The sequence below is a fragment of the Protopterus annectens genome, chromosome 1.part1, assembly GCF_019279795.1.
Source record: "Protopterus annectens isolate FY-2018-M chromosome 1.part1, PAN1.0, whole genome shotgun sequence".
Classification (NCBI taxonomy): Eukaryota; Metazoa; Chordata; order Ceratodontiformes; family Protopteridae; genus Protopterus; species Protopterus annectens.
Window position 1 is genome coordinate 736,011,441 of NC_056726.1, and position 14,294 is coordinate 736,025,734.

Here is a 14,294-nt window from a genome sequence, read left to right on the forward strand (position 1 = left end):
ATTCTGCCCCTTCACTCCAGCAGCTTCAACTAATAACACAAGAATCTTTACTGCAGTAGACACCTGGCTATCCAATTCTCAGCTCATACTTAACCCAAACAAAACTAAACTGATGTTGTTTGACCCCACCAAAGCCACTCCTCCTAACACCCCATTCACAATTACTACAAGTAACAATACTTACATTACACCATTCACCCAAACCAAACTTCCAGATGTTATTATTGATCAAAACCTGAAATTTGACATGCACATTGCACAAACTATAAAGAAAGTACATAAAAATCAGAACTCTATACTGGTGTAAAAAATACCTTACTAGTAATACTAAAACTATTATTGCTAGTATCCACCTTGTCTTCAAACTTCTCTACGCATCCCCCATTTTCACTAACTTTAACAAAACAGACTTAATTAAATTAAACAGATGTTACAACAAATAGCAAAATTTGCAACCAATCTTCCCTGTCGATATCACTGCCAGGCCCTTAAACAACTATCTTGGTTAGAACTACCAAATTTACTAACCCTTAACCACCTTGCAATGTCCATCAAACAAACCTGAAAAAAAAAACACCATTGCTACAAGACCTGTTAAACCACTATTCAAACAAACACATACTAAGATCCAGCAAGAAATCACTAATCAACATAACCAGAAGTAAAAACTGGGCTGGGGACTCTTTATATTCCAACTACATTGCTAAAACCTGAAACAATTTGCCCTTAACTTTAGGAACACAGCCAACAAAATAAGCATTAAAAAGGTTCTCAACTCCCACTTAACTAGTGTATGGATCTCTATGTGTTCTGACTCATGATAAACAGCCCAAATTAATTAACTATCAACCTAAATAAACCTAACGCAACTTACATAGCTATTCCTAATGGGTAATGTCACCATTTTCTTTCCTCAGCCCATTCACATTATTCTTACTTTATGCCACTTTTTTACCCTCAACTCGCTATTAATATTCTTATCATATATATTTTAAATTGTTCTTACCTCCTACAACACCTCACTATCTCTACCATCACAAAATTGCTCTGCTGTTGTTTTTCATGTGTTCCCATCTCTTAATAATAACCTATTTATTGTAATATTTCTTGTTTAATATTTCTTGTAATGTTATAATTTTGTGGAGCTTTTCTCCCCAGGGCTCTAATGAAAATGGGCCATTGGCCCAGTCAGACTTTCCCAGTAAACACATGTAAAATAAATAATAAGTATAGTGCTTTACCACTATTAGTGGACAGCTATGTTAATTTTCTACCACTATTAGTGGACAGCTATGTTAATTTTCTAAGTGTTAAGAATTCTCAATGGATGTTGCTACTAGAAGGATTTTTTCCCAAGCCATCCAGGCAGAGTCCCCTTGTTTCATATTTTAGTTTGTCATTATTGAGACAGGACTTGTCTGTGCTCTGTGCCTTCTAGTGGAAGAGAAAATGGTTTCCAGAGTAAAATATAAAGTGCAAGTGCTGGGTTTTGTAAGGTGCATTAATATGGCCAATCTATGGGGGTGGGAGGTTGGCATAGTGGTTAAGGTATTTACCTTACAAACATAAGGTGCAGGGTTTGATTCCCACATGGGGTAATTGGCTAGGCTGAAAATGGCCCATGAGGGCAGTTAGCCTAGTACTAACCTATGAACCTATGTTTAAGAGGTGGCAGCTTAATTGTTGAGTTTTGTTAGTGGGAAATGGTCTGACTATGACCGGTTGAGTGGCACCTTTTCTGGTTTTGAATGACCATGTGGAGTCAATGGAGCAATGACCATTAATAGAATTTGGTTGGATGATAATATCAATGTACCTGTACTTAATATTTGTTATAAAATTTAGAATTATTTCCTGATTAAGTCTGATCTGGTAGGGAGTTGTACTAATTGTTCAAAGACCTGATTTTGGAGGATTTTCTATAATTTATAAGCCTTAAGTCCTCTAGCACTGATATTAAAGCCTGAAAGAATAATACTGCTTTTAGATGTACTTTGGACAAAAATATCTAGTAGAGTTTGTTGAACAATATTAACTATGGATGGCAGAGGTATGTAGACAGCAGCAGCAACTAGATTAAGATGGTCATTCAAGGTGGTATGGTTAAGGAGCTAGTTGGGGCTTTTGTCCTCAGTTGATCTAGCTCTGCTGTAATGTCTGAGTTGGAGTAATGTAGCCTTTTTGATTAAATCATGGCCCCACCACCATTTTTGATACCTGTCTTATTATCCAGTATTAGGTTGTAGTTTTTCAGAATGTAGGTTGAAAGACAGTAGTCAACTTTCATCCATGTTTCTGCAAGGGCAACAATGTTTAATTGTTACACATTTAGCCGGGCTTCTATTGTGGTCTATTATTGATAGGTTGATGCAGCCAAGCTTATAAAATTTGCAATTTATATTGTTTGTGACTTTGTAATTGGTCAGTGGCTAACTGTAGAAGGAATGGGTAAGTACTGTGCTACTATAGTAAGACAATGGCTTAGGTGAATACTCCATGGGCACTTTAGGTTGTGAACCAGATAGCAGAGTTTGGAAAGGAGATCTCTGAATCTGTTTGGACAGTTGCTTTCTGGTGTATATGTTGAGTTAAAGGAGTTTCTCCTATTTTACAGTGTTTATTCAATTTTAATATAATATACTGAGATAATAAAATTAAACACAAAGAATCACAGAACTATTAACAATAGTGTCAACATCAAACTGATACAATCATTGTCTACTAAAAATGAATATGAAAGAAAAAAGTTAAAATGAAAATCAATATTTTTGCTAATAAAATATTTAATTTTAGCCAATAATTCCACTCAGATCTAGTATTTCTTGTTATTGTCTTTATAATGATGAAATCATTATGGCATACAACATTTACAGTATGTATATATTCCATAAATAAGGGTGTGGTTTCATTTTTTTTTTCATTTCTTCATAATTACTTATCTGGCTATGGCTGAGGCTCCAGAGAAGTGGGCTTTGATTTCTGGTGACATTTCTGAGAATTGGAGCATTAAACAAAACCAATGATTTAGAGAAATTAAACTTATTGGACCATAACACTTGCATAAAAACATTATTTTTTTCTGAAAAATGTTGAGACTCTAGAACCATTTACCATATATTGCAAATCAGTATTCAGTAAAGATTTACATTTCTAAAAATCTAATGCCTTTTCTCTTGTACATGATTTCTATCTTACTGAAGTAATAGGTTTTGTGCAGAATATTTCTGCTCTGCTGCCTCGACCCCCTTTGGAAGTTGGAACAGGAGTCTCCCAGAGGAACTGAAGACGTATGTGTACCTGCTGATACTTACATCTCTAATCTTTTGCTTGTTATCTATATAAGCTATCTCCCTGCCAGGGCAGCCAGCAGCCTAAACCCCTCTTATTTCACCCTCTCTCTCCTCACTCACACCCAACTCCCTGTGTTACACTAGATCTTCCTTATTTCACTCCTTATTTTAGCCCATAGACTTCCCTAGTGGGTCTGGTGCATTTCTGTGTTTGGCCACTAGAGGACGTCCCCTCCCCACTGATATTTGCCTTGCTTTATTTAATTCTTGCTTTTTCTCAGCTTTTACTCTCCCTTCTTACTTTCCTATACCTTATAACCCTCTCTCCCTATTATAACCATATATATATTTCATCCAGAACCCCTACTTACCCTGCCACAACTTACTCTCCTGTAATCTATGCTCCACTGATTGGCTCTTGATCTTCTCCTGGTTTCTTCCCACTCCGTTCGCCCTTCGGGCTCACTCCACTCCCCTACCCTGCCCCCAAATCCCACCCACCCTAGCACCTCTAGCTATATCCCTCTTGTAACCACACCCACTTCCTCTCCACTAATCATCCTCCAACACCCTAGACACTCCCTATTCTCACCTATTACCTTTTAACCACACCCTCCTCTTCTCTACACTATCAGCCCTAACTCCAAACTCTCACTCTGATAATTGACCCTCTTCCCTCTACCAACACCTACTCCAGCAACCACACCCCTTCAGCCTACCTACTCATTACTCCACACTATCCTTCAAACTTCCACCATTGTAATCTTGTATAACACTCCTTTAAACTTATACTGAATAATTTACAACATAACACCACCAAGCAACCTTAATCACAATGCTCTTAAAACCTTCATCCATCTCTATTTTACTTCTACTACTTCTTAAACTTTCATATCTTCACTACCTCACCCAACCCTGTACCTCCTACCATACACAATGCTATCACATAACTAACCATCTTAACTCCCCTCTCACTCATTCACACTCATCTATTTCTCCCCATCTATACCCTATAAATCATCTCCTATCCTTCTCATACAAACTATTCAGTTCTCAAAAAATCTCCACTCCCATAGCAAATATGGACCCCTTTACTATCACAATAAAACCCAATCCTTTTATCAAACTGCTAAATTACCTCACTAATCCAATCATTCATCTGATTACCACTCTTTTATCAGGTGATATCCATCCCAACCCAGGCCCCTCCACCTCCACACACAAGCCTATATTATTCACTTCTTTAAACTCCCAAAGCATAGTCAACAAAGTCACAACCCTCCATGCCTGGCTCATGCACAACAAACCTGACATCCTATCTATCTCAGAAACATGGCTAAAACACTATATAAAAGACTCTGAAATAGTTCCAGCTAACTACTCTATCTTCAGAAAAGACAGGACCCACAAAAAAGGAGGCGGAGTAGCTCTCCTATATTCATCTGCCTTACTAATTACTCCTTATAACAAACCTGTTCCACAATTTAACAACGCCAAATTACTTCTAACTCTCCTACAAGTTAATAAGCATAAACACATATGTCTAGCATCCCTCTACATTCCCCCAGGAGACAATATCTCCACACTTGAAGATATCCTCTCCTGGCTCTCTAACAACATCAACAATGAAACCATAATCCTAGGAGATGTAAATATTAATTGGGCCTCCATCCAGTCGCCAACTACCCCCCTTAACATCAACCTATATAACTTTTACCAACTAATCAACACTGTTACACACCCATCTAAAAACAGCTCTTGTGGCAGTATTCTAGATTGGATTCTAGTGTCACACCCCCACTATTTCTCAGACAGTGGTACTCTTTCGGATCCTTTAAGCAATCACAGGCCCACTTTCACCTACCGACTCCCCAGTACCTTATACCGCACCCATAATTATATTACTACCCATAACCACAAAAACTTCAACCCAACAACCTTTTTAAATTCCCTAAAAGCAGTTAACTGGAACAATCTAAGAACACTATCCTTAGAAGACGCAGTTGCTCACTTCAACTCAATATTCCGAGAAATATTAGACGCCCAAGCCTCTCTGAGGACAAAGAGAATAAAAGCTAATTCTGTCCCCTGGCTTACCAAAAACACACTGTCAACCATGCGCCTTAGAGATAAAGCCTGGAGACTACATCAGAAAAACAAGACCCCTGAACATCATATTGAGTACAAAACTCTTCGAAATAAAGTAAAAAAGTCTATCATCTCTGATAAACAAAAATACTTCTTTACACTCCAAAACAATAATAAAACAAATCCTCAAAAAATTTGGAAAGGAATTTCTATCCTCCTTAATCCCAGTAAACCACACACACCTACCCCAGACCCAAATGCCCCTGATTTAGACTTAGCTACTCAATTCAACTCCTTTTTCATTGAATCTATTAGCAAACTAACTTCCTCATTCTTCAGCCCCACCACACCATCTAAAATACCCCCACCCTCTCCTACTAACATTCCACCCTACACTACCACTCCTTCCCCACTCCCATCCACTTACTGTCTATCCTCCACCTCTCTTCCTACCCCGACTTCAACCTCTTCCTTACCATCCTCTACTTCTCTCTCTCCCCACTCAGCTTTATTCTCACTAAAACCTATACCCACTTCTACTATAAAAAAACTCCTTCAGAAATTGAAGCCATGTACTAATGCACCTGATAATATTCCCTCTCACTTTCTTAGTATAGCTGCTGAAGCAATTGCCTATCCTTTAAGCATACTAATCAACCGTTCCATCCATGAATGTACAGTGCCCCAACTCTGGAAACAAGCTTTCATCATTCCTCTGCACAAAGGTGGTAATAACTGTAACGTCAACAACTTCCGACCCATTGCTATCCTGTCCCCCATTTCTAAACTCCTAGAAAAGTGTGTCCAACTTCAACTCTTACCTCATCTCTTAGATAACCTTCTAACCCCTACTCAACACGGTTTTAGGCCCAATCATAGCACTATGACAGCCCTCCTCTCCTATCTTGAGATTGTCAATAAAGCAACTGACTCTGGCCAAATTGTCTCCACCCTACTACTTGACCTCTCTAAGGCCTTCGACACTATCTCACACAGCCTGCTCTTAACTAAACTTTCAAAACTGAATCTCTCTCCCTCCTCCGTGAACTGGTTCTCCAGCTATTTATCAAATAGATTCCAAGCTGTAAAATGGAATAAGGCCACTTCCACTTTTCTTAGCACCCCCACCGGAGTTCCTCAAGGCTCCATTCTCGGTCCCCTTCTTTTCAATATATTTATAAATGATTTCCACAAAGCCATTCCATTCTCTAGCATCATCCAATATGCAGATGATTCTACCATTATCTGCTCTGCCACATCTCCCTCTATGCTCCAAAAGCTTACTCAAGAAGCTTTCTCAATTACTGAACATTGGATGAAAATAAACCACCTGGCTCTTAATGCCTCCAAAACTAAACTAATGGTATTTACCCCTTCAAAAAATACTCCCTTCAATTTCAATACATTCTCAATTACTAGTGAAAATAATTCATCCCTGGAACTGGTGTCTGAAACCAAGTTACTTGGTTTCCAAATTGACAACCAGCTTAATTTCAACTCACATCTACAACTAAATATTAAAAAAAAACATCAAAAATTAGGCATGCTCTATCGCCAGAATCAGTACCTTACAAGTCTCTCTAAAATCACTCTCTCTTCTTCCTTTCTTATCCCCTCCCTTCCCTACGGAGCCTGTCTGCTAACCAATCTTCAGTCCTCTCTAAAAAAACAACTTTCCTCTTGCTACAACAAAATCGCTAAGTTCGCAAACGGTCATAGGTCCTCCACTCACCACTGTTCCTCTCTCCAAAAACTAAATTGGCTTGAACTTCCTAATCAACTCAACTATACTCAGCTAACCTTAGCTCACAAACTCATTCTCAACCTATCTCTCTGTCCCTCCCTGTCTTCTGCCTTCAAAATGCACCTACCAGATAGAGTTTTAAGGTCAAATAATCAAAACCTACTAGAAGTACATAAACCAAATCGTCCCCCAGGTAAAAACTTACTATCATTTAACCTTGCCCGTCTCTGGAACTTACTCCCACCATCCATTCGCAGCACTCCCAATCACTACATGTTCAAAAAATCTCTACATATGTATCTAAGGTCCCAATGGGAATGCTCTTGCTCCCATCCCTCCTAAATATATGGTATTTACATCTTATTTTCCACTCATGTTACCTGACTGTACCTTATAAAGCGTATGCACCTTATAAAATAACTACTCTGTATGTGTATAGTAACATCACTTTCACTAGATTGTACTGTTTGAATATGTCCTGAATTTTGAACTTAATGTGTGTTTCTTTTACAATTTTATTTTTTATTATCATTCTATTGTTTGTACCTAGTTTGTTTGTTTCCTGGAGCTTTTCTCCCCAGGACTCCATTGAAAATGGGTTCTTTTGGCCCAATGGACCATCCTGGTAAACCAACTGCAAATAAATAAATAAATAATAAATACATTTTTCATTAAAATAATTTTCAATATGGTAAAACCATCAGCTGGTACAAAAATAAAATTAAAGAATGGGAATCAGAATTACAGGAATTACAAAATCAACTTTTATTACTCAAGTCTAATAAGAATTTAAGTGCTATGGAAAATAAAAAGAAAATAGAAGAAGCGAATAAAAAATATAATGAAATACTATCCCATAAAACTAATTTAGCTATGGAAAGATTAAAAATAAACTCTTATGCTACTTCTCCAAAGCATCTACATAATCTATCTATGAACATTAAAATACAATTGAAAACCAATAATATTGCTTTTAACTTACATGAAGGAAAGAAGAAAAAAGTCTCAGACACAGGTGACGTTTTAGATGCTTTTATATATCACTATGTTGAACATCATAAAAGTGAAATAAATATAACTGAATACTGGAATCTAAAAAATATAATCCCCAGCATAAAAGAGTTACAAAAAACAATTACACAGAAAGAAATTATAGACAGGATTAAAGAAAGTAAGTCTAATAAGGTGCCAGGGATAGATAGTTTAATTATTGAAATTTATAAACTATTCCCCACTCACATAACTTCTCTCCTACATAAAACTTTTCTTGAAGTCCAATCATTAGCAAAAATCCCCCCTTCATGGAGATATTCTTTAATTACCCCATATTAAAAGAAAACAAATACCGTAATTATTGCAACTCTTAGAGATCAATATCTTTGCTGAATAATATTTATAAAGCCTTTATGTCAATCATGGTCAACAGAATGAAAATCCCTCTATCTAAAATAATGAAGATGAAACTGGTTTTATACATAACAGACATACACAGGATAACACCAAAAGGATAGAAACATTAACAGATTACTTGAATAGAGAAAATCAAGAAGCACTGATAATTGGACTAGACAAAGAAAAGGCCTTTGATTCCTTATAGTGGGACTATTTAGTTAAAGTATTGCATACATTTGATTCCCCTCTCTCTTTTATCACACTCATAAAGAAAGTTTATGAAAATAACATTTGTCAAAATAGGCCCTTTTACTTCTGAAGCAATTCAGATCACTAGAAGTACTGGACAAGGTTGTCTCATCTCACCTATTTTATTTGCATTGGCTATAGAAATACTTGCCATCTTAATATGCAACAGTCCAAAGCTAAGAGGTATAGATGTATATGATCAATATAGTTCCAAAATAATGTTTGCTGATGATGTGCTTCTCACTTTGCCCAAATCTAAAGAAGTATTAGATGAAGTAGACTTGTTAATAGGAAACTTCCAAAAATCTCAGGTCTTTACTTTAATAAATCAAAATCAAAGTTTTTGTTATTAAATAAAAAAAGAGAGGTACAGGTATCTGTAAATCATATTATAGGTAAACAAATTTCAGCTTTAGACTATTTGGACATAGTCCTGTGTAAGAATATAATAGAAATCCTAAACATCAATTACACCAACATCATCGAATTAAGATATTGGTGAACAAATGAATAGGTTTATAACATTTGAAGATAGACTACAATTGATAAAAAATGTCTTACTACCTAAAGTAATGTATAGAGCACAGGCTCTTATATGTTTACCAGAAGACAATATTTCTTAAAGAAATTACATCAATAAACATACCCAGATTACAATACAAATTCCCAGAGGTGCTTAGGAAGACAGTGCTCAAAAACATGAATTCCATCTGTGATTAACAAAACCTCAATCTGCCTCCAATGCAATGAATTAAATACCAAAACTGACATCTAAATTCAACCCCCAAGAATGAATAGTCCCAAAATTAACAATAAATCTTGCTTCCAAATGTAGTTATTTTCATGTAAAATCATTCACATTTTTTTGGACTCCCAACTAAAGATTTATCTCCCCAGGGTACAATCCCATATTAAAAATACCAAGGAGCTTTTGGAATGTGCAAGGAATATTGAGTGGCAGGACAATTGTTACTGGGCTTGTGTGGATGTTAAGTCCGTATATACCAATATTAATATTAAACAGAGTTTGGAGGCCATAGTAAGAATGTTGGGTGAAGGTCCCCGCACATTTTTCATTGGTCAGTTATTGGTCAGTTGTTAGAATTTGTTCTCACACTCAATTATTTTGTTTTCAGTAACAAGTATTTTTTTGCAGAGTGAGGGCACTGCCATAGGTGCTTCATTGCTCCACTATATGTGATTTTGTTTGTCACGTTTTGAGAATTTGTTTGTTTATCCCACAGCATTTTTGCTAGTAAGGTGGTGATATACAAACAATATATTGATGATTTAATTTTTCTTTATGGAGGCTTTGAGTAAAACTTCTTATGGTCTAGAATTCACCCATAGGACTCATGTTAGGACTATGCAATTTATTGATGAGAAATTATATGTGGACTGTAATGGTAAGCCACAGTATAAACCATTTCACAAGGAAACTGTTGCCAACCATGTTTTGGAGGCAAGCAGTTCTCCTCCACCTCACTTAATAGATTCACTTCCATATGGGGAGTTCAGATGTATTTTTACTAATACCTCTGACAAGGAGCAGTTGTGATTGGAATTGGAAAAGTAAAGGATAAATTGCTTAAGAGGGGATATTCCCACATATCCATCCAGGAGGCAATGAGCAACGTTACAGGGGACAAGTGTTTGAACACTCATGGTGTTCGGGGTACATGAGGAATATGGATAGATTGAGGTTTAGTAGAAACAAGGGACATCTTTCAGATGAGAAGGATGCTATATTTTTTGTGAACAAATTTTCCCCTTTTTCTGACATTTTTAGAAGGCTTGTTAATAAGCTATGGCTGGTGATCAGTAAGGATGGTACTGTGGGTAAGTTATTCCTTGAGAGGGTTACTTTCTCCTATGGGTGTTTTTTCAATCTTAAAGGATTCTTGAGTCTGAAGGTGCAGATGGAGGAAAGAGGAGAGATGGGTTTGTTTCCTTGTGGTAAGTGTAAAGTGTGCAGCAAAATAAAAAACTTGAATGGCACACATATTAATGGAAGGAAATTCTTGGCTAGGAAACATTTTGAGTGTGATTCTTATGGAGTGGTGTATACTCTGACTGCGAGTGTTCTCCTACAAAATGGTACATAGGGCAGATTAAAAGGAAGGTCAAATTAAGAATCTTAGAGCACCTAGGTGATATAAGAAATGTTAGGCTGGAAAGCCCAGTGGCCCATCATTTTTGTTCCATACATAATGGAAACACTGAAAGTTTTTTTCTTTAGTGTTTTAGCTAAGCCTTTATGTGAAGAAACTAATGTGACACTTGAAACTTAAAACCACAGTGTTAGAGCAACTCTCCAAATGAAACAGGACACATACACCTGTTTAGTGCTTTCATCCACTTTAATAATGCAAACTTCTTCAGAAACAGTTCAGCTTACCCAACTTTCCCCTTTTGTAACATTAAAAAAATCACATGACAAGAAATGACATCATGTAATACCATTAATTAAAAATAAATCATTTAAATAAATAACATAATAAATATGTCATTTGCTTATTTGTACAATTAAAAACATTTTAAATTAATAGCTTCATACAAACCTGGTGCTTGATCTGAACCAAGGTATATTTGCCAAAAAGCCTCTTTACATTCTAATTTGTTATTATTGTCCCCACCAAAACATACATTGTCTACCTTGTCCAAAACAAAAAATATTTTTTTTTTAAATCATTACAATTTATAGCATGTCTAGCTAGAGCAAGTCCTTCTTTTTAATTGCCAACTGGTGTTCATAAATCCTACATTTTAAACATTGGATAGTCTTGCCTATATAATAACTTGGGCAAGACATGCAAGTTGTAATATAAACCAGGGATATTCACTATTACATGTAAAGTGTGGTTAGCCCAAAAAGTTTTATTAATGTGACTTAATGTAACAGAAGAAGAATTACTTTTAAATCTGCATGGTTTACATCTCTTGCAAACATAAGTGCCCTTAATATGCTCTCTATTATCCAGATCACTTTCATTTCTTTTGTTCCTATATTCTAACATACTTTTGATGTTGACCACCTTCTTATATGTAAATATAGGTTGCATTCCTATAATGGTAACTAAGTCCTTGTTCCCTAACAGGACTTTCCAGTTATTTTTAATGATATCTTTAATATACCACATTTCATTTACTATAGGCAGTGGAAAAGCACTAATAAATGTTGCAACTTTATTACTGCCACTATTATGTATTAGAGAAACTGGTGGACCCACTATCAAATCCTTTGATTTCAAAATAGGTGAAGCAACTCCCTTTCTAAGGCCTATTACTTCCTGTTCCATCTGTTTCAACCACTGCTGACTATATCCTCTAAACATAAACAATGACCTTAGGAAATTTACCTCCTCAAAAAGTGTCATCATCTGAAGTTAACCAACTTAACCTAATGATCTGTCCATTTACACCTTTTTTTATGTGTGGTGGATGTAAACTATCCTTGTGGAGATACTGATTTCCAAAGACTGACTTCCTAAATATACTACTAGTAAACCTTTTTGTCTCATAGTCCAATGTTAGATGTCTACCTAAGTAGATAATGTACTCACCAAAACCACTTATTTTAAATTCAAGGAAGTTTGTTGTTAAATTTATGTGAAGAAACTAATGTGAATTATTTTACATGAAAATTACTACATTTGGAAGTGAGATTTATTGTTAATTTTGGGACTTATTCATTCTTGGGGTTTGAATTTAGATTCCAATTTTGTTATTTAATTCATTACATTATAGACAGATTGAGTTTTTGCTAATCACAGATGGAAGTCATGTTTTTGAGCACTGTCTTTTTAAGCACTGTTGGGAATTTGTATTGTAATCTGGGTATTTTGGTTTTAGTTATGCTTATTGATGTTAATTGACTGATTAATTTCTTAATTATTTCACTCAGTAATATAAAAATGCTGCAGCTTTGATTGTAAAATATACATTGAAGGCATTGTGGCCGAGGTACCAGAAGCAGTCTATATTAAATGGTATGGCAGTTTTCCGCTTTGCTCCTTGTATCGTTTATTTTCATTTTGGAGTGTTTTGATTAGTTTTTTGGTGGTTCATTGTACATAAAATCAACAAGTCTTGGAAATACATCATTTATTGTCAACTTATGGATTAACTCTTAATGATTGGTTAAGACTTCAGAGTGTTTTAACATACTCCTAAGGATCTATGTAGAAGAGTAAATAATTCACCCTTTAAGAGTACACCAACATTCATAATCTGGCTATTTGAAATCATTTACAATAAAACTAATGCAAAGAATGAGTTATCATACTTATATAATGAATTAATTGCTTATACGACAGCTCCCAAAGTATCTTTTTGGCAATATTTAACTAAAAGTATTCAAATGCCATTATCAATAGAAGATAAGACAAATATCTTATTGTCAGTTAAACTAACTTCCCATTCAAAATATTGGAGAATGTTTCATTGGAAATATCTTCATAGATCCTTTTTAACACCTGAGAAAATCTCAAAAATAAATTCCTGTAGTAACAAGTTATGCTGGAGATGTCAATTATCAACTAATCCAGACTGGCCTCGTGTTTTTATGATTGTACCATTATTGAAACATATTGGAATGAGATTAATAATTCTTTACAAACAATATTTACAGATACGTTTATCTTGATAAAACACTTAATTTTAGTGAATGTAATTAATAATCCACACCTGAAGAAAATGGACTTGCATATACTATGGACCATACTAGCAATAGCTAGAAAATGTATAACCAGAAGATGGAACTCCAATGCAGCACTCACCATGGAGGAACTCCTATGTTTATTGAAGAAGTTTGTATTAATGGAGATCAAAACTAAAGAATTAAGAATGTATCCTAAGCCATTAGTTAATAACCCATGGAGAAATGTTTTGATTTTGACTGACACCTTTCAACAGGAATCAGACTCTTTCTGATAATTATAGATAATGTATCAAGATCATTATCTATATTCAGACTTATTGTTATCTTAATCTACCCATCAGGCTAAATGTAAATATTGCATATAGTTAATTAAGTTTATCTAATGTAAACAAACATTATTATGTTATATCATCAATATAAAACATTATTTGAGTAAAAAAAAATCTTCAATATAAGGAAGATGTAGGTTTGTTTGATGGTAATAATGTTATTTTGTCTTCTTCAGTTAAATCTTTAGGACATATTAGTGAAACATACTCCATATTATTATTTTTAATATGCAAATATAATTAAGTAGCTCTTATTATTTTATATACTTCAGATAGCATCATCCTGTACTACCTTTTAATTTAAGGTTATGTAAAAAATCAATAATGGGTTGGAAACTTTCTTTTATGTTGTACATTAATTCAGTTTTGAAGGTAGTATACTCTGAATTACAATAACCTACAGATGGATAAAGATCGGACTCCTGAGCTTCAGTTACCTGAGGTTCAACCTTCCAGTGATCAAAGTTCCTCCATAGGATATCACTGTAGGCAAGTTCTTCTTGCAGTGATGCCCTTTGTAGGAATTTCCCCTTCTTTGAGTC